At 38.6% G+C, this 27,418-nt stretch overlaps 1 protein-coding gene and 1 long non-coding RNA gene across 8 annotated transcripts in view; one reads left to right on the top strand and one right to left on the bottom strand.

Moving 5' to 3' along the window:
* The window catches only part of LOC109566457 (uncharacterized), a 47,025-nt gene extending 30,550 nt beyond the window's left edge, over window positions 1-16,475 (bottom strand). For 2 of the 4 annotated variants that reach the window (XR_002181818.2, XR_011569426.1), the window contains exon 1: window positions 16,122-16,475. This is a non-coding gene — a long non-coding RNA (uncharacterized lncRNA). The remainder of the gene's footprint in view (window positions 1-16,121) is intronic. The other 2 variants (XR_002181820.2, XR_002181819.2) reach the window with 2 other exon arrangements.
* NR6A1 (nuclear receptor subfamily 6 group A member 1) overlaps window positions 1-27,418 on the top strand; it is a 226,402-nt gene that overhangs the window by 85,876 nt on the left and 113,108 nt on the right. The window lies entirely within an intron of this gene.

The raw sequence follows: 27,418 nt of genomic DNA, 5'->3' as shown, positions 1-27,418 counted from the left end.
TCCAAATCTGTTTCTCATCTATAATCCTCACATAGTTTGTTGATTAATTGTAAGCCTTGCTTTTCGTCGTCTTCTTGTTCTCATAACAGAGAAACTTGAAGTGTCAGAGATGGCCTTCTTGTAAGAACACAGGAGGTCCTTGTCTAACTGATTTAGTGAATTTGTCTTTTATTAACGCTTTGAATTTTTCTTTAATTCCATTTACTGGGCTCATCTCTCTGTAGATTTCTTTCCATTATCTTCACAGGAATTCCTAGAAGTTATAGTGGGAGGAATCTTAAGCATGTATAAGGCTCTGTTTTTAAATACAGCACTTTAGTCTATCTTTATTTTGCTTCCTTTGGATTGTAAATTTATTTTCTTTACAACCTAACATGTGGTGTTGAAGATTTTTGTTTTAAATTACTTTTTAACATGAGAACCTTTATATGGTCATTGAATCTTAGCTGCATTCAAGTCTTGAATCTCAAAATTCACATATTCCCATTGGCAAACTCAGAACTAATAATTTCAGAAAGGGAGTGTGTTTTCTGCCCCTTTTTCCTTTGCTAAATAGCTTTCGTCTTTCTTGTCATTCTAGATTTTCTCTTCTTTATCTTCAGTCAGTTGTTCACTGTGATTTATTAAATCTACCTCCGAGATACCCATCAAACTCTGGTTCAAGGTACTCAACACCACTAGAAATCAGAAAAATGAAAAAAATTTAAAAATGATATGCTACTACATGGCCACCAGAATAGCTAAAATTAAAATAACAAAAAAAAACCCTGACTATGTAAAGTGTTGGAGAGAACAGCTGTAACACCCTTTACCAACAGAAGTAGAGCGTAAACTGGTACAAACATTTGAAACTCTTCAGTAAGAACATCTTTGGAAGCTGAACATAAGCAGTTCCATTTCTAGACATATACCCAACAAATAGTGGATAAAGTATATGCTGAATGAACACTTACGAGAATGTTCATAATAACATTATTTGTAGTAGTCCCAAACTGGCAACAACTAAACTGGAGACTGTTGAATATCTATCAGCAGTAGAATGGGGGCTTCCCTGGTAGTTCAGTGGTAAATAATTTGCCTGCCAATGCAGGAGACCAGGGGTTTGATCCTTGGTCCTGGAAGATCTCACATGCTGTGGAGCAACTAAGCCTGTGTGCCACAACTACTGAGCCTGTGTGCTCTAGGGCCCGGGAGCTGCAACTGGTGAAGCTTTAGAGCCTGTGCTCCACAATAAAAGAAGCCACCACCACAAGAAACCTGTGCATCGCAGCTAGAGAAGAGCCCCCTCTCACTGCAACTCGAGAAAGCTCACACACAGCAATGAAGACCCAGGGCAGCAAAAAATAAATTTAAAAAATTATATTAAAAAACAACCCAGTAAAATGGGTAAATGAATTATATAATTTACAAAGTAGAATACTGTATGGCAGTGATATGGACAGACCGACAGTATGCAGCAGCATGGATGAATCTCCTATACAAAATGTTGAACAAAAGAAGCCAGACATAAAAGATTATATAATATGTGATTACTCTTGGACTGCAAGGAGATCAAATTAGTCAATCCTAAAGGAAATCAATCCTGAATATTCATTAGAAGGGCTGACGCTGAAGCTCTAGTACTTTGGCCACTGACGCAAAGAGCCAGCTCATTGGAAAAGACTCTGATGCTGGGGAAGATTGAAGGCAGGAGGAGAAGGGGATGACAGAGGATGAGATGGTTGGATGGCATCAATGACTCAATGGACATGAGTTTGAGCAAGCTCTGGGAGTTGGCGAGGGACAGGGAAACCTGCTGTGCTACAGTCCATGGGGTCACAACAAATCAGACATGACTGAGCGACTGAACAACGGTACCTTTGTGTAAAGTTCAAAAATAGGCTAAACTAATCTGTGGTGATAGAAGTCATAATAGTACCTTTACTGAGAGGATATAATTACTGTGAGGGGGAGCAGAAGAGTTTTCTGAGAAGTTAGTAATATCCTATATCCTGATTTGAGTGTCGGTTTCACAAGTGTGTTCAGTTCAGTTCAGCCGCTGAGTCGTGTCCGACTCTTTGCGATCCCATGGACTGCAGAACACCAGGCTTCCCTGTCCATCACCAACTCCTGGAGCTTACTCAAACTCGTGTCCATTGTGTCGGTGATGCCATCCAACCATCTCATCTCCTGTCACCCCCTTCTCCTCTTGAACAAACAAAATTTTAAAAAAACAGGCAGAAGCTTGGTTTAAAAGTTTGAGGAGAAGCATAAGGCTCAAGGACTTATGTGTTAGATCATTTCTAGTTAATGACTTGGGGTTAGTCACTTAAAAGTGGCTTTAAATAATGACTTTTTAAAATTTACAGTAGAAAGCTGGAAGGAATCATACCAAACCAATAATACTTGGATCAGGGTAGGGTTTTGAGAGAATTGGTGGGGTTTTGCTTTTTATTCAGTTAGCATTTCTCACATTTTGAGTTATTTTTCAATAATATTTTAAACATGCTTTAAACAATAATATTTTAAAAAGCAACTTTAATGAAGGAAATGTTAAGTAAGTAGCATGACAGGTAAAGTATTTTAGATACTTGAGATCATGTGGAACTTCTGATGCCCTGCAAATCAGATCTCATTTAGCCATGTTTATTTTATAATTCAGTAAAACAGCAAGGGAATTGTTCAGAGGTTGAACAGAGCAAAATGTCAAAGTAAAACAAGCCCTGGTCTCTTGTTTATCTTTAAAAAGAAAAATTGTGGCAAACCCCACATAATGTAAAATTTGTCTCTTAACCTTTTAAAAATATACAGTTCAGTAATGTTAAGTAATTTCACATTGTTGATCAGCAGATCTCCAGAACTTTTTCTTTTTGGAGACCAGAAACTCTGTATTTGTTAAACAGCTTCTCGTTTTCCCTTCCAACCCCATCCATGGTAACCACCATTCTGCTTTCTGTTTCTATAACTTTGACTGCTTTAGATAGACCATATTATTGGAAGCATACAGTATTTGTCTTTGTCTGGCTTCTTATTTCATAATGCCCTTACGGTTCATCCGTGTTATAGCATGTGACAGCCTTTGCATCTTTTCTGCCACCATTGTAGTCAAAGCCATCATCTATTCATCTGAATTACTGCAATAGCCCAAGTATTTTCCTTGCCTCCAGTCATGTGCTTTGTTGCTCAGTTGAGCTTGACTCTTTGCGCCCCCTATAGCCTGCTAGGCTCCTCTGCCCATGGGGATTCTCCAGGCAAGAATACTGGAGTGAGGTGCCATGCTCTCCTCCAGGGGAATCTTCCCAACCCAGGGATTGAACCGAGGTCTCCCGCATCGCAGGCAGATTCTTCACTGTCTGAGGCACCAGGGAAACCCAGTCTTGCCTACCTCTAATTCATCTTTAACCCAGTGGCTAAATGCAAATTTGACTTTACTTAAAATCTTGATGCCCCAACTTAGATAAAGTCTAAATACTTTAACCTGACAAAAGCTTTCACTATGGGGCCCTAATACAGTGATTCTTAAGTCACATCTGTTTCCTCATTGCTCCTAAACTTGGTACACCCTTGGCTCCCAAACTAAATATACATCTTAATTTTTTTCTCAATCATATTATTTCCTGTTCCCAGTCTGTATTTATTGACAGTGAATCTTGAATGAATCGTGGGGTTTAGTGAGGATGTTTGTCAGATGCTTTTGCATGGAGCTAATCTAGTGTGTTAATGTCAGTATGTAATTTAGTAATAAAATAATACTTCTCATTTCCTAGGTATTTAGACTTTTAGACAACTAAAAATAGTCTGATCTAAAACAAACAAGCAAAAATCTTAAGAAACATATTAACCAAATTCCTGTGAGGGGAAGGCTAGAGGGGGCGGAAAAGATGGGGAAATTATTATAAAGTCTTTGTTCCACTTGGCTTTTTAAAACAGGAAATCTGAAAGGTTTCTCTCTCACTCACTGGAATTTAATCCATTTAGTGTGTATTGAGGGTCTGTTGTATATTCAGTTGTGTGAGTCAACAAAAGTCCAGAGAAGTCTGTATATCTTGAATGACTATACATATTTCAATAATTACCCAATTCAGATAACTTATTTGGTTTCTCAAGCAGGGTCTTCTGATCTAGATGGAAAATGACAAGTGTGTGGAGTGCATGTACCCACCACAAAACCAAGTGTGTGTGTATTGTATGTGTGTGTATATTTTAAAGCTATCAGATTGAGTGACAGTTAACATATTAAGCTGTAAAATTGAACTAAAGTCACCCTTTTTATACAAGTTTAGTGAATTACTACATAGGGTTGGAATGAATTTCACTATTTGAACCTGACAGAGGAAGCCTCTGCCTACCCTATCAATTGTCTCTATTCCTCTTGAGCTCCACCAACATTGTACATGTGGTTTCTTGAATACACAGGTTGGTCTCTCATGTTAGTGCTTTTTGCTCACACTATTTCCTGTGCCTGAAAAGCACCTTTTCTTTTTCTCTATTTTTCTACAAATTACATTTATCTTTCAGTACGCATCTCAGATGTTCCTCCTAGTTGTCTTTCCCTTACCAGGTTACGTGCTTTTAATTTGGGCTCCCATAATCCTGAACTTCTCTTTAATATAGCACTTAGAACACCATGTTATCTGTTTAAGGTTTGTCTCTACTACTAGATTGTGAGCTCCTTTTGCACAAGATGAAGGCGTTTTTGTGCTTAACATGCTATAGGGTAAGTTTTCAGTGACTCTTTGGATGAATAAATTGAACTGTTATTGAATGTTTGATAAGAATATTTGAATGAATAAGAAAAGACCAACTTTAAACTTACTTTAAATTTGTGATTTCCAGCCACAAATTTTGAGCGGTGCAATTCTATTTTTGTTTAGATCATATCCACCAGCAAACTTGGAACAACTCTGTCTGGCTCTTTCAAAGAAAAAAACTTCCTAAAGGAAGAGAACTATTAATAATTGAACACTACTCTGATGGGCACTGGGTACTTTGTCATTTAAGGCAGCTGTATGAAGAACTTTAGTATTTTCCCATGTTACAGCTGAGGCAACTGAGGCTCAGAGAATGTTAGTCAGAAATTTAGTAGTAAAGCTTTAATTAAACCCATGTTGTTATCAGTTCAGTTCAGTCGCTTGGTCATGTCCAACTCTTTGCAACCCCATGAACTGCAGCACACCAGGCTCCCCTGCTATCACCGACTCCTGGAGCTTGCTCAAACTTATGTCCATTGAGTTGGTGATGCCAATCAATCATCTCATCCTCTGTTGTCCCCTTCTCCTCCCACCTTCAGTCTTTCCCAGCATCAGGGTCTTTTACAGTGAGTCAGTTCTTTGCATCAGGTGGCCAAAGTATTGGAGCTTAAGCTTCAGCATTAGTCCTTGCAATGAATATTCAGGACTGATTTCCTTTAGGATTGACTGGTTTGATGTCCTTGCAGTCTAAGGGATTTTCAAGAGTCTTCTCCAGCACTACAGTTCAAAGCATTAGTTCTTTGGTGCTAAGCTTTCTTTATGGTTCAGCTCTTACATCCATACATGACTACTGGAAAAACCATAGTTTTGACTATATGGACCTTTGTCAGCAAAGTATGTCTCTGGTTTTTAATATGCTGTCTAGGTTTGTCATAGCTTTTCTTCTAAGGAGCAAATGTCTTTTCATGGCTGCAGTCACCTTTGGCAGTGATCTTGGAGCCCAGGAAAATAAAGTCTGTCACTATTTCCATTGCTTCCCCACCTGCTTGTCATGACATGATGGGATCAGATGCCATGATCTTCATTTTTTGAATATTGAGTTGTAAGCTGACTTTTTCACTCTCCTCTTACACTTTCATCAAGAGGCTCTTTAGTTCCTCTTTGCTTTCTGCTCTAAGAGTGGTGTCATCTGCATATCTGAGTTAATTGATATTTGTCCCAGCAGTCTTGAGTCCAGCTTGTGCTTCATCCAGCCTGGCATTTCTCATGATGTACTCTGCATATAAGTTAAATAAGCAGGGTGACAATATATAGCCTTGACGTACTCCTTTCCCGATTTGGAACCAGTCTGTTGTTCCATGTCCAGTTCTAACTGTTGCTTCTTGACCTGCTTACAGATTTCTCAGGAGGCAGGTAAGGTGATCTAGTATTCTCACCCCATTTAAGAATTTCCCATAGTTTGTTGTGATCCACACAGTCAAAGGCTTTAGTGTAGTCAATGAAGCAGAAATAGATGTTCTTCTGGAATTCTCTTGCTTTTTCGATGATCCAGCAGATGTTGGCAATTTGTTCTGGTTCCTCTGCCTTTCCTAAGTCCAGCTTGAACATCTGGAAGTTCTTGGTTCACACACTGTTGAATCCTAGCTTGGAGAATTTTGAGCATTACTTTGCTTGAGTCTGAGATGAGTGCAATTGTGCAGTAGTTTGAACATTCTTTGGCATTGCCTTTCTTTGGGATTGGAATGAAAACTGACCTTTTCCAGTCCTGTGGCCACTGATGAATTTTCCAAATTTGCTGCTGTATTGAGTGCAGCATTTTAACAGCATCCTCTTTTAAAATTTGAAGTAGCTCAGCTGGAATTCTGTCATGTCCTCTAGCCTTGTTCGTAGTGATGTTCCCCAAGGCCCACTTGACTTCACACTCCAGGATGTGTCTGGCTCTAGGTGAGTGATCTAATCATTGTGGTTATCTGGGTCATTGAGATCTTTTTTGTATAGTTCCTTTGTATTCTTGCCACCTCTTAATACCTTCTTGCTTCTGTTAGGTTCATACCATTTCTGTCCTTTATTGTGCCCTTCATTGCATGAAATGTTTTCTTGATAACTCTAATCTTCTTGAAGAGATTCCTAGTCTTTCCCAGTGTGTTGTTTTCCTCTATTTGTTTGCATGGATCACTTAGGAAGGCTTTCTTATCTCTCCTTGCTATTCTTTGGAACTCTGCATTCAGCTGGATATATCGTTCCTTTTCTCCTTTGCTTTTTGCTTGTCTTTTCAGCTATTTGTAAGGCCCTCTCAGACAACCATTTTGCTTTTTTGCATTTCTTTTTCTTGGGGATGGTTTGGCATCTTGTCACACTGTCTGTGCTTTTTTCTCTATATTTTGCTACCTGCCCAAAATTAAGAATTCTAGTTATCTGTTATCAAAAAGTAAATGAGAATTTCTAGGAACTATTAAAGCTGAAGTACCTCAAAATAATGTTAATGATAATTTTGCTTTACTGTTAACAACAGGCTTTCACGTTCACATGTAATCCAGAAATGCCGTTCTTTCAAGATATTATATATCCATTTCAACAACATTAAAGTATAATCATAGAGCATTGGTACAGTGGACACTAATCTATTTTTGAAAACACTGGATTTCCCCGAATTAGACTATATTGTTTATACTTAAGTAAGTTTTTGAGAAATCATATAGTTCTTTCTACTTTTTCTTGAGACTTGAAACCTTATAAATAAATGATATCTAGCTATTTTAAAAGTTCCATGCATAATTTAGACTATATACTTGCTGACATTCAGGAATTTATTTTCATCATATGTAAAATTGCAATGTACTGTCCCATATTCTCGTGATCCTGGAAGCTAGTTCTTTCAAAGTTAGAAGCAGAAAAAAATTTACCCAGTTTTTGACAGGAAAAATTTTAAAGGGAGGTAAATGTGCCAGTAAACCATAGAAAATCAAACTGCTGAAGGGAACTGAGCAATTTCCCAAGAACCACTCATCTGGACTCTGCTTCTTCCTAGCACTTTTGACAATGGACAAGCTTTCCAAGCTGCAGTAGCCTCGTCAATAAAATAGGTGCTAATAACAGTACTGGATTCTTGAGGTGGTTTGCTTATTAAATGGCATGTGTAGAAAAACACTACACAGGTTCTGATATGTTCGATTCAGTTCAGTCGCTCAGTTGTGTCCCACTCTTTGCGACCCCATGAGCTGCAGCACTCCAGGCCTCTCTGTCCATCACCAACTCCTGGAGTTTACTCAAACTCATGTCCATTGAGTCGGTGATGCCATCTAACCATCTCATCCTCTGTCGTCCCTTCTCCTCCTGCCTTCAATCTTTCCCAGCATCAGGGTCTTTTCAAATGATACGTAGTAGACCTTTAATAATTATTTGTTATTATTTAGGAAGTGTGTGTTTTTGAAACATGTTAGTTATGTATAGATAACAGAGTCCTAACAGATGCAAAACTTTACCAGAAATCTGTCCTTTCACATGAGCTGATCAGCTTTCATTTTTGGAGCAGGCAGTTACTGTGACAACTTCTCTTCTATTACATACACATACTCTAAAATATCTACAGGAAACCTGGATCATCATTTTCTCCTAAGGAGAAATCCCTCTTTTCAGATTGAAAATAAGCATTTACAGGGAAAATTATGAAGAAATGAAAAATGGTAGTAATTTTATTAGTCCATGGGAAGTGATAGTTTTTTTTTTTCTTCCTGTCATTATTTGAATTCCTCTTGACTCTAGGTACTTGGATAAAGATTATTTTGTGCCGATAAGTGGTCATGCAAGTGGAATCTATTCAGTTAGATTGTATTGGGTTTGGGCTTTTTTTTTTTTTTTTTAAAGAAATTTTGATTTTTAAGTTGATCATTCAGTACATTGTGTGTCCTGAAAGGTTTTCCTTTTTTTTAGCCATGGTATGAAGTATTTAGTGTTGCAACAATTAGGCAGGGCATATGTTTCATAATGTAAGAGGGCCAGACTGGTAAGCATACTAAAGGCTTGTGTTTCCAGGAAAGAACTTAAGGACTTCAGATGTCTTCTTGTACATATACCTGAAACAAAGGTGTCATTCAATAAAGCTTTGTTGAATAAGTGATATTCTTGGTTATTTTCTTGCTTTGCTAAGAATTTATAGTATTTTATTGCATTTGGGAAACCAAAAATTTATCTCCATGTTTAATACTCTTTGCTGCTTCCTAAAATATGAAACTAATTCAGATGTGAAAATACCGATTTTGTGCATCCTAAATTATCATTACAATTTTCCATGTCATTTTATAAGTTATTTTATAAAGTATATCACTATAGTTGACCAGGAATTTTCTTTCAGAGACATTCCTTTCTCAATGAGGCTTATCTATAATGATCTTTAAAGGAAAAGATATACTTTCTTTGCCCTGCCTTATGTCTGTGGTAGACTTGAGAATCCAGATCTTTTAGTTATGTTTCATCTGTACAATTTCTGATTAAGTTGACTGAAATAGTGTGCTACTAGAAATAAAATGTCCTACCCTTTAAAATCTGTGTGAGTGCAAGGATCCATTTCACCATTAAAATCCTAACTTCAAAGTATTTTTTTTCTCATATATTCTTGCTGTCTTGTGTTTAGCATATGCAACCAGAAACTATTTAATAACCAGAAATAGTAGTTCATCCATTAATGACTCTTATTCTGCTTATCTCTTAACACCTGAAATATGTATTTTAGGTACATATATGCCATTGAAACCTTTTGTTATTAAAAAAAAACTAGAGTAATTCTCAGATGCATGGATGTGAAAGCAGGATGGATAATAGTAATATCTTCTATTTGTAAAACTTGAGCTATGTTTGTCAAGCATCTGTGGTATTCTAGGCACTATGCTAGGCACTGCTTTTCACAGCAGTTCTTTGAAGTAGTAGTATTCCCTCCGCATTCCCCACCCCCAACCCCCCCGCCCTGCACCTGCCTGCCCCAGAGAAGCAGATTTGTCTAGGGTCATGCAGTTGGTGAGTGCTTAAGCTGAGACTGGGTTCAAGTCTTTGTGACTGTGATGCTGAAGGATAGGATCTTTGTTTTGTTTGCTATTGTATGTATATTCAGAGCCTAGAATGAGGCTTAGCATGTACTAAGCATTCAACAGATAGCCTTTGAAAGAATGAATTGTATACCTAGAAGCTTTTAAGTGGCCAAGCAGAAGTAGAGACTGTCTGTTCCAGTAATACAGGATTATATAGAGAAGTGAGCCTGACAAAATGTAATGCTATTAGAAAGCCAAATGGAGGTACTTCTAACAAAATCTAGATCACAGTAACATATGACAGATTGGGAACCTATTTTTTTATTTAACTGTCAAATTTGTTCTACGTACATTTGCCAGATCTCTTTTCCACTTGACTTTGATATTCAGTGAACAAAGAAAAGGCAAAAGACCACCTGATATTGGGTCCTTGCTGGTGGGGAAAAAAAATCTGTTTGGAAATCCAAGTTCTGTAAATATTGAGAAACTAGAATGGTATTTCTTGATTGGGATTTGGATAGCAGGAGCCTCAGATTCTGTGGAAATAACACTGTGCTGTTGTGGTATATGGATGTACTTTATCTATTGTTAACAGTAACTCTTGATATAGTCCTATGACAACAAAGACTAAATTCCAGTTGGAAAAGAGTTAATCCAGTTAATATTTAGTTACCTCATAGACATGGTTCTGGTTTGTACAGAAGCCCACTTGTGACTAGCCCTAGCCATGCCTTCTCTTTATATTTATCATCCATGTCTCAGATATTTTTGGTTGCTAACAGCTAGCTGTGTAATCATGATGGTCGTAGTATGCACCATTGAAGTGGTAAGTTCTAAGAGCATAGTCTTAGGAGAGGGAGTGAAGGAAATATGTATCACATTTAATGCTCCAGTGTATCATGGTCTTTTCCCAAATTAGACAGTCCTAACTCAGACCACCTTTACGCTGTCCCCTGCAGAAATTATCTTGTTCTTCATCATCATCTATCAAAAGGAGCTGAGCTTTTGTATGAGATAGTGGTTTGCCACAGATCTGAGTAGTGATCACTGTGAAACCACTCTGTGTATTTGAAGGTGTTTCCTTAATTGCTTGAAATCCATTAAGATCTTATAGTTTAGCATCTCTTTTTCCTTGAATCAAATGGAGCTAAGGGTGTACCCTCTTTCATATTCTTATGAACTTCAGCTTCAAAGGATGGCAGGGCAGATTCCCCAAATTATTGGATCCATTCTCAAAGTTTCTAAACTCACATGCCTACTATTTTTTAAATGAGGTGACTCCTAGCAATTGTTATCTCAGTTAATAACTTAGCAGCTCCATGAGGGCAACTTCTATATCTGTTTTGTTCATCATTCAGCCTGGGTCTAGCACTGTGCATGATACATGTTTGAATAGTCTCTGGCAGATCAAAATTTTTCACCTCCCAAGTGCTCTGTCATTTAGCCTCCAGTATTAGATGTATTTTTTGAACCACCACTGGTAACAAAGATTTATAAGTGACTTGTTAAAAGTCACCTAGCTAAATAGTGGCAGAGCTAAAATTTCATGCTGTATCTAATCCAGCCAGTTTCTTGGATGTGAACCTAGGTTTTTAGATTTTACAGTATAGCACATTATCTCCCCTAAACGTAGTTCTGCTATTTGCTTTTGAAAATCTCTTGCTTTTCATGCTCTGAAAAGATTTTGTGACATGTTCAACATTCTTCAGTTATTTGGCATCATCATTAAGAAACACCTACTATTTCTAGTTTCTGCTAGATTATTTTCAACATTAAAATGATTGTACAGATATAGTACAGCTCTTGCCCAGGAATTCCTTCTATGACTGGTTTTATTTTCTTTTTTAAAGTTTTTATTGAAGTATAGTTGGTTTACATTGTTGTGTTAGTTTTAGATGTATGGCTTTGATTTTTAAAAGACATGAATTTTCTTTCTCATACCTGCAGGAAGCTATTTTAATTTCTTAGTCATGGGCAATATTAGAATTTTCATGTTTTTGTTTTAATCACCAAGAATTAGTAGAAATGTTATTCAAAAAATATCTCCAGGAAATATTATTTCTTAATTTAAGAAATGATTCTTATATACTAAATAGCATTAAATTAGTATTAGTATTAAAAACACCTCATGATATTAAAATTTGTTGTTCCACCTACCTTTTCAAATGATAATTTTCTTATATTCATTCAATCCATTTAATATTTCTAAGACTTTGTGAAATTCTTTGTGCAGTGTTGACAGCTTTCATCTTCATATGTTTGTTTTAATTAAAATTTAAACAGAGAATTGTCTGTGCTGTATATCAGCCTTGACCCTTCTATTTCCATTCTCTGTGTTTGGGAAGAGTCTCAGACAGTGAATTGAACCTTAAGCCCTTACTGTATTTTCACAGAATTGACATTTCCAGAGTATTTTCTAATGTGCCGGGAGTTCAAGATCTTTTATATATATGATCCTTGAACCTTAAAATGACTGTCAGGAAGGCATTAATATTTGCGTTTTATGTATGAGGAATCTGAGACAAAGAGAGGAAGTGACTTATTGAAGATCACATAGTAAATAAGTGGCAGAGCCAAGAATCCAACCAATGTCCACCTGACCTTAAAAACCAGTTTCTTGCACCAAGCAGGAATAGAATGGGTTGAGAATGCATCCAAATTGAAGAACCTCGTATTCATGTTTATCATGTCTGTTTTATTTGATGGTAAATTTGATGGTTAAGACATGTAGTCATGACACTAAATGCCATTCTGGAACATTCTACTGTGGCCACTGCTGCATGTCTGTCATTACTGTCTTAATATTCTTTATAACCTTCATTATAGACCAAGGGAAAAAATGAAATCTTTGGTTTCAAAATGTCTGTTTTAGACATCTCTGAAGTATCATGGTACTCACTACCTTGTCACTGTGGCTTTTGCTTAGAGATCAGTTTCTTTCATGTCGAGCTGGATGTGCAGTTAAAAACGTGTTCTGGATATAAGCATGGTCTAGCTGGGCTTCCCAGGTGGTGTTAGTGCTAAAGAACATGCCTGACAATGCAGGAGACATAAGAGATGTGGGTTCCATTCCTGTATCGGGAAGATCTCCTGGAGGAGGGCATCCAACCCACACCAGTATTCTTGCCTGGAGAATCCCATGGACATAGGAGCCTGGTGGGCTACAGTTCATAGGGTCGCAGAGTCAGACATGACTGTAGTGACTTAGCAAGCATACGCTCTAGATCAGTACTGTCCAACAGAACTTTCTGCGGTTCGAAATACAATTTTTTGCTTTGTCCAGTATAATAGTCACTAGTTACATACATGGGGCTATTGAGTGCTAGAAATGCATGCAGCTAGTGTGATTGAGCAACTGAAATTTTAAATTTTATTTACTTTTTATTTAAATTCAAATAAAAATAGCCACATGTAATTATAGCATAGTTTGAGGTTGTAATTGATCCTTGTGTTTGGTGAGTAATGATAGAATTTGAAGAAATCCAACAATTAGTAGTAGTTTAAAAGTTGCATATTGGTTTTCCAACAACATAAAATTTGGTATGTGTTTATCCTAAAGCCATAGAACCAAATAGAGTACAACAGTTCATATTTCCAAAGCACTTTTTGATCATTCACAATCTCATCTGATGAGTATTTCAGGTATGCTGTCATTTGGAACTTGTGTTTGCTAATGGATCACAGAAGAAAGAAGAACAAAACCATTTACAACTTTGTTGTGCCGTGTCCCCTCATTTTGAAATGGACATCATTCTGGCCCCTTGGTGCTCAGGTTGCAGCATGAGAGCTTGCAGAGAAACCCATGTACTGTTCTCTTCTGCTCATTGAGATGGAAGAATATCCCTCTCCCCTCACCTAGAATTACCAGTAATGTCATTTCTTATATCTAAAGAGAAAGTGGAGACGGTTTCTTTATTTAGCCAGCAAGCTATAATAGTTTGATATCCAACAAAAGAAAATGTAGTTTTCCTTTCTACAATTTCAAAGTAAATCCTCAGGGCTTCAATTTTAGTTGTTTTGGAAAATACGACCCAGAACTCAGAAATGTTCTACCTAAGATTAGTTTTTAAATTGATGTTTTCCAAAGAAACTTTGGATGGAATTAAATAATAGATTTTATATGATAACTTGAAAATGAATTTGTTTCCCTGAAGTTTTGATAGATCCAGCTTCATTTTGCTTGCTTGGTCTTATGAAATAATTTGTAGACCCTATTAATTTTGTTATGTGTCACTTGTGTTACTTAGTGTATATTTTTTTGCTGTCATTTTATTTGTAAAATACCCTTCTCCTTTCTATCAGAGTTCACAACTAATCAACTCTGGGTGCTTTTGATTTTTCTGACTATGCCAGGGCATTGAATGAAGTTCCCTGTAGTGAGAAAAGAGAGCACATGGGACTCGTGACTTTATGTACTCCAACAATAGAGCTTTGATGACATTGGAGGTGGTTAAAAAAGCTAGAAGTAGCTCTTAAACATGGCATTGCCGTGTTGCCCTTTTTTTTTTTTTTTTTTTTTTTTGTATTCTTAGAGCTGCCAGGAGTGCATCGGGCCTGTAATTTCCTGTTCTCTGAATCCCCCATCTTTCTCCAGCTCCAAGCTTTGTGTCCCACAGCCTGTGACTCTGTGCTAACAAATCGCTATTGTCCAGTGGGGCGAATGGTGGCTGGAACTAAAGAATTGCTGTCTGGTTTCTATTCAAATCCAGGTAGTGAGATATATGAATGGACTTTTCGAATCGTCATGTGAATAACGTCTGCTCGGCATGAAGGCTCAGAGCCATACTAGGAAAGATTAACTCCTAGGCTGACCACTAACATTTTTTGTGATAGGAGGTAGAAACATTCCCAAGTATCATTTTATTCATACTTAATTTTCCATTTCATCTTCCAGAAGTAGAGTTAGCCATTCAACTATTTGGGCACTTTTCTCTCAAGTGGTAGTGTTTCTATTGGTAATATGGAAGTTTGGGAAAATGCTAAGTTGTTTTTAACGTAGAGTACTGTTGTTTTCTGTGAAAAGTTTTCTACTTTACATCTAACTGACATAAAGTTATCTTTGTAGCATATTTGCAAAAATGAGAGAGAGAGAGTGGCTTTCTCTGAGAAATCAAGCAAAAGTGCTTTCTAACCATTGAAGGGAAAATCTCCTTTTTTCCAGTGCATTCTGAATACTTTGCTTTTTTTTCCTCCCAAAGCACAGATTTATACAAAGAAAATAGAAACAACTTCAAATGCAATGTATTAACCAAACAAGCAAACCTCCTTCAAATTAGGAACCATCGTAAACATTTGTAAGTATAGCAGAATCGGGATTTTTTAAAATTAGGTTGGAAGCTTGACTATAATTCATAATTCTCATTACCCTTGGAAAATTGTTATGTTATCTTTCTCCTGTATACCTGAAAAAATGTCCACAGGCTTAAAGGGCCATGCTTTTTACATTCCTTCCATATTGTAGGTACTATGGAACGAGAGAGCCTTTTATGTTTCTTTTTGTCTTAAACTCAGACAGCTTTGTAAGCAGTAGTGTGTAGATTACAAGAGTTAGACAAAAGCAGGCGCGACTGAGAAGAGTTGAAGGGGGGAGAGCTTGGGGCACTTCCTGTCACTCAACACATTCCAGATCACTAAAAAATTTCCACACCCTCTGCGTTTCCCTCTTGCCCACCCCAGATCCCAGTATTTTCTGATTCCATATGTTGTGGTATTCATCACACTCCTTTGCTATCACTGGGCCCTGGCAAGACTGCTTCAGAGAAGATGCATTCCTTTAGATTGCACAAAGCATAGCTGGGAAAATGGCTGGCAGTTTCAGAATCTAGTCACGATCGCACGCATGAGCACCTCACACATCCATGCCCCTTTCCCCCCCTCTCCTGCCCCTGCAGCTGGCTGACCTGTCTCACCCACTGCTGGCCTATCGAACGGCCAGGACTGTCTGGTTTTGGCTCATGCCTTTGTCCATGTCTGGCTTAGTTCCTCTCTGTCTACGCTTGCCTCTACCCCCACCGCCCCAGGCGGCACAAGTGTTTGGCCACACAAAACTACAGATAGAAAAGGTGGTAAAAACTACAAACTTTGCTAGATTTTCCAACAGTTTATTCTTTCGTTTATTCAATTTCTCCCTTCTTTAATACTTCATTTTAAGAAAACACATACGAAATTAATTATCTAAAGGCAAAGAATGCAAAGCAACCTTTGTGTTCCTTATAATAACTGACTTCATAACTCTCTCCAGCTGCGTTATGGGGTGTGTATAAAAAGCTTCTGTTCTGAGAACAAAGGAGCACGTGCAGAAATGAGACTAAAAAATCCACTGACAGTATTTCACCACACAAATTACTTAAAAGATTTTAGTCAAGACTCTCAACAGATTCAATGTTAAAATGGTTTTTAGTTTAAAAAAAAAAAAATTGAAAGTGCTTACCCAGTAAAAGAACCGAAGTAGTCCTGAACTGTTACGTAAGACTTTTTACAGTTGGATCTTTGTCAAAAGGGGGTGGGGGTGATGGGAGAAAGCAGCAACAACAATCAAAAAAGTTCGAGCTGCTGTGGCTTAGAGGACAACTTCTGTGTTTCCAGATAGGATTCTTGCTGCAGAAATGGAACTCCCAGCCAGCACAGCATCCTGTCCCGGTAGAGAAATGAGTTTGTCAGTTTGAAAAAAAAAAAAAAGGTACTGGAACCCAGACTAGACGAGGTATTGAACCGCGCCAGATTTCCTTGCAGCCCTGTCTGCTCAGCTCGCATTGAACTATATATGACCCAGATGATGGACAGAAGCACATTCAGTCATGTGCACACTGGAAGAAAGCGGATTTGCTGGTCCCTGGCAGTGTTGGGGTTTGTCTTCTGATTGGGCTGTGCCCTGATCAGTGAAATGTGAAGCCCTCACCATTCAGAGGCCGTAATTCAGGACTGGCAGTTTGAGTGTCTGGCTGCCTCCAGTCACTGAGAGAGACTTTGAAGGTGTTGCTTTTGTTTGGTGACATTACCCACTCAGAGGCTACTTACACCTATGTACTAGTATTTGGAGCAATGCTAGTCTTTCTGAAATGCCAGAAGGAAGCCAACTTGGCTTGAATTCTGTATCATCTTCTTGTTGATGAACTTTGTTCTAACTTAGCCCAATTATTTGATTTGAGAATTTTTGTTATCTTAACCAAGGCTTATGTCTAGACCACACCCCAGCTGTGATTTTATGGGTTTGATAAGGTAAAAATAAAGGTAGCATTTGACTTTGAAGCTTCCTAGATGATATAAATTGTTCTTAATGAAAATTGGATGGAAGGACAGCAGAGAAGTTTGGGATTCTGGAGTCTTTGAATGTGCTAGGAAGACGCTTTATCTCTTACTATTGCCTTTGTGAAGCTGTCACTCTTATCCTAGTCCTTAATCACATAGGCAGCTGCTGGGGGGAAGCTACTGAAGTGTTTACCCCATTGAACTGTGACATAGTCGTTAATTATGCAAGAACCACAGTCTACTCTCTCTAGTCTATCTGAACTAGGGTCCTTGGGATTTATTTTCTGTCTTTCTGGGCCACTAGGAAATAAGACCATTATTTGGACTGTTGGTTGTGACATTTTTGTTTAGTGTATGAAAGTTGCTTTGTTTAATGTAAATTGACATTAAAAAAATTGAATAAAGTTGTTTTATGGGAGCTTAGCACTGATAATAGGAAATCTACCCTACATGGACCAATTGATCCCCCCCAACCCCGGAGACTTTCTTGTCTCTTTAGGAATTAACTTATATATAATCCTAAACTGGTATTTAGACATAAAAATACTTTGGTTTATTTTCTGCGCTTTTTAGACTTTTAGAAATAAATCCACGGGCAGTGTGTAACATCTGTCAATTTTGCTGTAAATTCTAGGTTTGGGTGTTTAAGGACTTGTTATTTCTTAGATGTCATGTAGTATCTTATATATGGTGACTGCCTAGGAATTCTCTTGTCTTAACCTGGAGAAGCTGAGTTGATACACTGTGGGATATAACAGTGATCAAAGTCAAAGAAAAGGGATGTTCACTCTCTGTAAACTACAGAGCAGTCATTCCTTTTTTTTTCTTTAAATTGTGGTAAAATACACATAATGTAATATTTATTATTTTAACCGTTTTTAAGTCTATAGTTTTGTAGCATTAGGTACATTCACATTGTTGTGCAATCATCCCTGCCATTTTCTCCAGAGCATTTTCATCATTGCCCCAAACTGAAACTTTGTACCTAACATAACATTAACTTCTTAGTCCTTCCTCCCCCAGCCTCTGGCAACCACTATTGTTTCTGTCTCTATGAATTTGACTACTCAAGATACCTCATAAAAGTAGAATCATACAGTGTTTATCTTTTTGTGACTGGTTTACTTCACTTAGCTTAGTGTCCTCTAGGGTCATTTATGTTGTAGCATGTGTCAGAACTTCCTTCCTTTTTAAGGTTGAATGATATTCAGTTGTATGTATAGACCACATTTTGTTTATCCTTTCATCTGTTGATGAACACTTAGTTGCTTCCACCTTTTGGCTATTAAAACAGTCATTCTCGCAGATTTCCCTGGTGGTCCAATGATTTAAGAATCTGCAGCTTTACAGTGCAGGGAATTCAAGTTCAGTCCCTGGTTGGAGAACTAGGATCCCATATGCCCTTTTGAGCCCTCGCCACAGCTAGAAAATCCGTGTTCTGCAACTAAAGATCCAGTTGATACAATGAAGATCCCACATGCCCCAGCTAAGATCCAACAAAGCCAAATAAATACAACAAATTTTTTAAAATACGTTTTAAAAAAGACAATCATTCTTGACCATTCTTCTTGTTATCTTAAGAGGGCTTCTTTACAGAGCTGTTCTGACCATCTTAAAAGCTATTCCTTTTTATATGTTGGAAGCGTTTTGGTGTGCCTTTTAACTCTAGACTGACTGCTGCTGCTGCTGCTGCTGCTGCTGCTAAGTTGCTTCAGTCGTGTCAGACTCTGTGCGACCCCATAGACAGCAGCCCACCAGGCTCCCCTGTCCCTGGGATTCTCCAGGCAAGAACACTGGAGTGGGTTGCCATTTCCTTCAATGCATGAAAGTGAAAAGTGAAAGTGAAGTCGCTCAGTTGTGTCCAACTCTTAAGGACTGCAGCACACCAGGCTCCTCCGTCCATGGGATTTTCCAGGCAAGAGTACTGGAGTGGGGTGCCATTGCCTTCTCCGACTGACTAGATCCTAATATCAAATTTACTAGAACAGGGCAGATTCTTTTCAGGCTTCTTGGATGAGAGTTAATATATAATTCTTCTATGCTTATTTTTTATGGGGTTATCTTTTCCTTTTTTTGAGTTTCCCTAGTGGCTCAGAGGGTAAAGCGTCTGCCTGCAATGCAGGAGACCTCAGAGGGTAAAGCGTCTGCCTGCAATGCAGGAGACCTGGGTTTGATCCCTGGGTCGGGAAGATCCTCTGGAGAAGGAGATGGCAACCCACTCCAGTACCCTTGCCCGGAAAATCCCATGGACAGAGGAGCCCGGTAGGCTACAGTCCCTGGAGTTGCAAAGAGTCGAACACAACTGAGCAACTTCACTTTTCACTCTCTTTTCCTTTTACACTGTGAGCTCTTCCTGGGCAGGGACTATGGTCAATTTTTTTTGAATTGTGCCTTTTATATCAATAAAAATTAGTTGGAAGAGTGTGAATTAATAATAGAATAATTTATTGGTTTTTTATTATGTGCAAGACTCTAACAGATGTTTATTATATGCATTATTTAACTTTCAAAACAACTCTGAGATAAGTACTGTTATCTTTGTTTAATATTAATAAGTAAGATAACTTGTTCAAGGCTTCACAGCATTTAAAAGATAAAACTGGGATATGAACCTTGTCTCTTTTGGCTCCTGAGCTGTAATGGAAACTTAATAGTGAGACGATGATCAGTGTGTTTAAATGCAGATTAAGCCTATGCATTGATTCGAAATCAGTTATTCTTTCATTAGGCATCAGGAGCTATAGCCCTGTGATAGATATGATTCCTGAGTGGATACTTGGAGGAAAGCTTGCCAGTTAATTACTTGAACCTTCAATAGGGCTGAACAATCCCTTGTTGAACTCAGTTTGCAGATATTCCTGTGTATGTAAATTCTCTTTCTTACATTATTTTCAAATTGCAGTTAAATGAATGCACTAAAACAAATGTGTCGATGTTCTTCATATATATACATATATATATTTATATTGTACTGTTCTAGGTTCTAAGAAGAGTCAGGAATAAAAAAGAATGCTTCTCTGAGAAAGTGAATATACAAGCTGAAAGACAAATGATGACGAGAAGAATCCTTGAGTGTAAAGATTCTGAAGAAGTGTGATCTGGGCAATGAGAATGAGATATAAGAGCTCTAAGATACTAATAGGATTGAGTGTGGTGTGTTTGAGGAGCAGAAAGAGTAGAATAGCTGGAGTGGAGTGAATGCAGGGAGGAGGTCATGTTGAAAAGGTGGGATGGGACCCTATCATGTAGGGTCTTGAGAGCTGTGATAAGTAACTTGGATTTTTTCCCAAATTTGATTTTTTTTCCCCCAAATGGTGGGAAATTGGAAGGTTTTAAGCAGAAGAGTCCTCCTGCCACTACTGCAAAGCACATGGAATCTTAATTCCCATACCCTCTGCAGTGGAAATGCAGAGTTATAACTACTGGAACACCAGTGAATTCTGCTGACAATACCTTTAACTGGAGTCCTTCCCAGGCTGGAGACTTTGCCAAGGCTTTTGTATGTTAGTGGCCAGCTCTAGTTGTCCTAGCAGAATGATACCTCTTTAGAAGAGTGCTAGAGCTACCATTGGTTGCATTGCTCTTTCCACATCAACAAGAGTCTCTTGTTTTCACAACATTGCTGTTTGGATAGGGTTTTGTATGCTTGTTTTTTTTGTGTTAATTTAGGCTAAAATTCAATTTTAATTACACTTGATCTTTCAGTGTCAGTAATTTAAAAAAGCATTTCCTTCACACATGTTGATGACTCATTGTTTAATTTATGTAATATACTTAAAGTCATACTGATAGGAATCTGAAATTGATAAATAAACAGGAACTTTCCCAGTATTCTTAAATAAAGTTGTAATTAGATATTCTGACTCTAGTAGAATTAATTGCTAACATTTCTCCCATATTACTTGATTTTTTTCAAATATTCTGAAAAATATTGAACATCACATACCTGATAGTCTCATAGGTCAGTTCAATTCAGTTGCTCAGTCATGTCTGACTCTTTGTGACCCCATGGACTATAGCATGCTAGGCTTCCCTGTCCATCACTGACTCCTGGAGCTTGCTCAAACTCATGTCCATCGAGTCGGTGATGCCATCCAACCATCTCATCCTCTGTCGTCTCCTTGTCCTCTCGCCTTCAATCTTTCACAGCATCAGGGTCTTTTCAAATAAGTCAGTTCTTTGCATCAGGTGGCCAAAGTATTGGAGTTTCAGATTCAGCATCAGTCCTTCCAATGAATATTCAGGACTGATTTCCTTTAGGGTGGACTGGTTGGATCTCCTTGCAGTCCAAGGGACTCTCAAGAGTCTTCTCCAACACCACAGTTCAAAAGCATCAGTTCTTCGACACTCAGCTTTCTTCACAGTCCAACTCTCACATCCATACATGACCACTGGAAAAACCGTAGCTTTAACTAGACGGACCTTTGTTGGCAAAGTGATGTTTCTGCTTTTGAATATGCTGTCTAGGTTGGTCATAACTTTTCTTCCAAGGAGTAAGTGTCTTTTAATTTCATGGCTTCAGTCACCATCTGCAGTGATTTTGGAGACCCCCAAAATAAAGTCTGTTACTTTTTCAACTGTTTCCCCATCGATTTGCCATGAAGTGATGGGACCAGATGCCATGATCTTAGTTTTCTGAATGTTGAGCCTTAAGACAACTTTTTTGCTATCCTCTTTCACTTTCATCAAGAGGCTCTTTAGTTTGGGCCTTGCTCAGTAATACTTTTTTTTTTTTTTCCTGACTGTATAGAGCTTCTCCATCTTTGGCTGCAAAGAATATAATCAATCTGATTTCGGTGTTAACCATCTGGTTATGTCCATGTGTAGAGTCTTCTCTTGCGTTGTTGGAAGAGGGTGTTTGCTATGACCAGTACATTCTCTTGGCAAAACTCTTTGCCCTGCTTCATTCCGTACCCCAAGGCCAAATTTGCCTGTTACTCCAGGTGTTTCTTGACTTCCTACTTTTGCATTCCAGTCCCCTATAATGAAAAGGACATCTTTTTTTGGTGTTAGTTCTAAAAGGTCTTGTAGGTCTTCATAGAACCATTCAACTTCAGCTTCTTCAGCGTTACTGGTTGGGGCATAGGCTTGGATTACCCTGATATTGAATGGTTTGCCTTGGAAACGAACAGAGATGATTCTGTCGTTATGAACTCCCTATTGCCAAATTCAGACTTAAATTGAAGAAAGTGGGGAAAACCACTAGACCATTCAGGTATGACCTAAATCAAATCCCTTATGATTATACAGTGGAAATGAGAAATAGATTTAAGGGACTAGATCTGATAGACAGAGTACCTGATAAACTATGAATGGAGGTTCATGACATTGTACAGGAGACAGGGATCAAGGCCATCCCCATGGAAAAGAAATGCAAAAAAGCGAAATGGCTGTCTAGGGAGGCCTTACAAACAGCTGTGAAAAGAGAAGCGAAAAGCAAAGGAGAAAAGGAAAGATATAAGCATCTGAATGCAGAGTTCCAAAGAATAGCAAGGAGAGATAAGAAAGCCTTCCTCAGCGATCAGTGCAAAGAAATAGAGGAAAACAACAGAATGGGAAAGACTAGAGATGTCTTCAAGAAAATTAGAGATACCAAGGGAACATTTCATGCAAAGATGGGCTTGATAAAGGACAGAAATGGTATGGACCTAACAGAAGCAGAAGATAATAAGAAGAGGTGGCAAGAATACACAGAAGAACTGTACAAAAAAGATCTTCACAACCCAGATAATCATGATGGTGTGATCACTCACCTAGAGCCAGGCATCCTGGAATGCGAAGTCAAGTGGGCCTTAGGAATCATCACTATGAACAAAGCTAGTGGAGGTGATGGAATTCCAATTAAGCTATTTCAAATCCTGGAAGATGATGCTGTTAATATGCTAGCAAATTTGAAATTTTGACGCCAGCAAATTTGGAAGACTCATCAGTGGCCATAGGACTGGAAGAGGTCAGTTTTCATTCCAATCCCAAAGAAAGGCAATGCCAAAAAATGTTCAAACTACAGCACAATTGCATTCGTCTCACACACTAGGAAAATAATGCTCAAAATTCTCCAAGCCAGGTTTCAACAGTATGCAAGCCATGAACTTCCGGATGTTCAAACTGGATTTAGAAAAGGCAGAGGAACCAGAAATCAAATTGCCAGCATCCACCTGATCATCGAAAAAGCAGGAGAATTCCAGAAAAACTTTGACTTCCTTTGACTATGTGGATCACAACAAACTGTGGAACATCCTTAAAGAGATGGGAATACCAGACCACCTGACCTGCCTCCTGAGAAATCTGTATGCAGCTCAAGAAGCAACAGTTAGAACTGGACATGGACAACAACAGACTGGTTCCAAATAGGAAAAGGAGTACGTAAAGGCTGTATATTGTCACCCTGCTTATTTAATTTATATGCAGAGTACATCATGTGAAATGCCGGGCTTGATGAATCACAAGCTGGAATCAAGACTGCCAGAAGAAATATCAGTAACCTCAGATATGCAGATGCTAGCACTCTTATGGCAGAAAGTGAAGAAGAACTAAAGAGCCTCTTGATGAAAGTGAAAAAGGAGAGTGAAAAAGTTGGCTTAAAACTCAACATTCAGAAAACTAAGATCATGGCATCTGGTCCCATCACTTCATGATAAATAGATGGGGAAACAGTGGGAACAGTGAGAGACATTATTTTCTTGGTCTTCAGAATCACTGCAGATGGTGACTGCAGCTATGAAATTAAGACTCTTGCACCTTAGAAGAAAACTTATAACTAACCTAGACAGCATATTAAAAAGCAGAGACTGTACTTTGCTGACAAAGGTCCATCTCGTCAAAGATATGGTTTTTCCAGTAGTCATGTATGGATATAAGAGTTGGACTGTAAAGTGAGGTGAGTGCCAAAAAATTGATACTTTTGAACTGTGGTGTTGGAGAAGACTCTTGAGAGTCCCTTGAACTGCAAGAAGATCCAAGCGGTCCATCCGTAAAGGAAATCAGTCCTGAATATTCATTGCCAGGACTGATGCTGAAGTGAAACTCCAGTACTTTGGCCACCTGATGCAAAGAACTGACTCACTGGAAAAGACCCTGATGCTGTGAAAGATTGAAGGCTGGAAGAGAATGGGACAACAGAGGATGGGATGGTTGGATGGCATCACTGACTCGATGGACATGAATTTGAGCAAGCTCCAGGAGTTGGTGATGAACAGTGAAGGCTGGTGTGCTGCAGTCCATGGAGTCGCAAAGAGTTGGACTGAGCGACTGAACTGAACTGAACTGAACCTTCAAGGTCAGATTCCCTGGAGATTCCCAGTCTCTTTGTCCGATCCCAGGGCTGGGAAGCCTGACATGGTGCTCAGAACCTTCACTAACAATGGGAGAACTTCTTTGGTATCATTGTTCTCCAGTTTGTGTGTCACCCACGGGTATGGGATTTGGTTTAATCGTGATTGCGCCCCTCCTGCCATCTTGCTGAAACTTCTTCTTTGTCTTTGGATGTGGCTTATCTTTTATTGGTTGTTTCCAGCATCCTTCTGTTGATGGTTAACAGCTATTTGCATTTTGGTGCTCTTGCAAGAGGCAATGAGTGCATTTCCTTCTACTTCGCCATCTTGAACCAGAATATACTTATCCTTATTACTTATAGTCATTTGATTTTCTTTTTACTTAAAAATGTTATTTATAAACCACTAAATTGATTTTAAAACCCACTTAAGGGGCATCCTGAACTTTGAAAATATTACGGAGGAGAAATCTGAGGCTCATAGAGGTTATAATTTGTCCAGTGTCACATAGCAAGGAAATATCAGAGCTGGTACTTAAACCATAGCTTGATTCTAAAGCCCTTACTTGGTACATTGTATAACTTTTCTAGTGGTGATAACCTTCAGTCGATCTGAACAAAACTAAAACACCATAAATGACCTTTGATAATGATCTTTGATAATAATATGCATGCCTGTGCTCAGTCACTTCAATCATGTCTGACTCTTTGCAACCCTGTGCACTCCAGCCCACCAGGCTCTTCTGCCCATGGGATTCTCCAGGCAAGAATACTGGAGTAGGTTGTCATGCCCTCCTCCAGGGGATCTTCCCGACCCAGGGATTGAACCTGCATCTCTTCTGTCTCCTGCATTGGCAGGGAGTTCTTTACCAGGAGAAGCCCAATAATGATTATATAAAATGTAAATTTTCTAAAACAGAGGCTGCAGGGTGGGACAGAAATATTCTTTTTCTGATCATGTCCTCTGCCTTTTTCAAAGAGCTGTTGGCCACTTAGAGTTGTCTTCTGTATCTTGGACAGAATGCAGTTGATATTACTCATTAGTTGTACTGGGAACCAGCAGATTCCCAAAGCACTTGTATCTCATTACTCAGCCTAGCCCTGAGCTAATCTTGGCTTCTTAAAATAATAGCTGTGTGAGACCTAGCTTCTGAGAGTGAGAACATGGCCTCTCAAAAGTGAGCTGTTGCAACGTAACTTGTAGTCAGTGCTCAGCTACAAGACAGGATATATCCAGTGTCTGAGTCCAGCCCTTCTGTTTTCTGACCTGGTTATGGTAGTACTGGTTGAGTTAATTTTAAAGAAAGGAGAAATCATGTCCTCCTTTCCCCTGGAGGATAAGGGAAGGGAAGGGAATTAATATTTGTTGTTTACTGTGAGTCACGTGGTTTACTCTAGGCCCTTTTGACAGAGGTTTTAATTTAATTCTCTTGACAATTCCATGAGAGAAAAGTTATTATCCCTACTTTTTTCATTTGTTTTATTTCTCAAGTTAGCATAAAGGAAAACTGATTGTTGGTTATATCTTTTTTTGAATTTCAACACATGTGTGATTTATGTAACCACTTCTACCATCAGGACACAGAAGAGTTACAGTGCCCCTGCCCCAAAACTATTTTGCATATTACCCTTATTTTACAGAGAAGAAACATTGAGACTCAGAGAGAGGAAATGATTCTTAAACAGTCAGAAAGTCAGGTAGTGACTGAGGTTGGGACGGAAACTAAACTGTACCTAACTTTGCAAATCATACCTTCACATCAGAGCTGAATTGTAACTCTGAATTGATGAGACTTTGTAGAAGTGGACATTTCTAGGCTTAAAGAATAAAGGGTTATGTCATAAGATGGAAGCCTTTGAAAACCCAACACTGTGGAAATAGAGCTCCTTTCTTATTCCTGTGTAGTGTGGGATTTGCCTTGTATACCTCCAACACTTAATCAGTACAGATTCATGTTTTTGTCTTCATGGAGTAGCTTTTCAATGAAAAATAGAAGTTTAATCTTCCACTTATGTCCTTTAGTAACCAGCTGGGTCTTGTTTTTGTTTTTGCTTTCTTCTGCCATGACTTGGGCATAGGTGTTTTTCTTTGCCGGGCTTAAATGGAGTTGACTCTCCAAAGCTTCTGAAGCAGTTTCTTGCTTGAATAGACAAAAATAGTCAGGTACCTCAGTGTCTGCTAGGGAGTAGAGTAAAATCACATGGGTAGGATTGGGTTGAAGGCATGAGCCATAAAACATTACTTTTATGGCTGCCAAGAAAGTTCATTTTTTTTAAGAGGCTGGTCCAATGTTAGTGATTGATTATATAATTAAAGTAGGAATTTTGGATAATTTCTTCAGTATATGATAAAATTACTTTTCCTCCCCCATTTTGTCTTCCCGTGGATCACACCAAGGGTAAAGATGGGAAAGTAGAGTGGGAAAAAAAACAAAAAAGATTTGAGAACCACAGTGGGCCAAGCCGGATGGTAGGTGCTTTGCAAAACTGTTATTTTGAATTCTTATAATGTTTATTGAATTGGCATGGTCATTTCCTCCTTACACAAATGAAGAAACCTGAGATACAGAGAGGTTAAGTCTCTTCATCATTCCTGAGACAGAGCCAGTAACCTAACTCAGGTGTTTTTTATGGGTTTTGGTTTTTGGTCTTTATGGATTTTGATTTGTTTTGGTGTGGCTCCAGTGCTGTCTCTTTGTATTATCTTATTTGCTGTATTCACTAAAGCACTTCCAGTGCCTCTTAAGGGCATTGCCAGGGTTCAGAGAATGGTGGTGGTGATTGTACCCTTTAGGACAGACTTTTTTCCTCTTAAGTATCAAAATCATTCTTGAGCGTGTTAAATTTAAAAACAGATTCAATTTAGAGTTGTGTTATGGTGCTGTCAGCATCATTTACAAATTCAGGCTGTCAAAATCTTCAGGAGCTGATTGCAACATGGAGGGACCTAGGGCTGTTGATATTTGGAATATCTGCTGATCCAGAGCCTCATGGTTACTAGGCAGAAGGTGATAGAGCAAAAGGTACTTGGCTTTGGACCCCATGTGGGGTCAAATTATATTACAGGAAGAAGCCAGAGCTAAATTTCAGGTCACAGAGAGCTGAACCTAGGCTGGTACCAGAACTCCCAAAGGATATTTCTGAGGCAGGCCATTGGTGGCCAGTGCTTTGGCCTTACTAACTAGGTCTCTCCAAGCAGGGCTATTAGC

The sequence above is a fragment of the Bos indicus genome, chromosome 11 (genome assembly GCF_029378745.1).
Source record: "Bos indicus isolate NIAB-ARS_2022 breed Sahiwal x Tharparkar chromosome 11, NIAB-ARS_B.indTharparkar_mat_pri_1.0, whole genome shotgun sequence".
NCBI lineage: Eukaryota > Metazoa > Chordata > Mammalia > Artiodactyla > Bovidae > Bos > Bos indicus.
The sequence above is the reverse complement of the archived record's forward strand: the minus strand, read 5'-3'. Positions and strand labels throughout refer to the sequence as shown.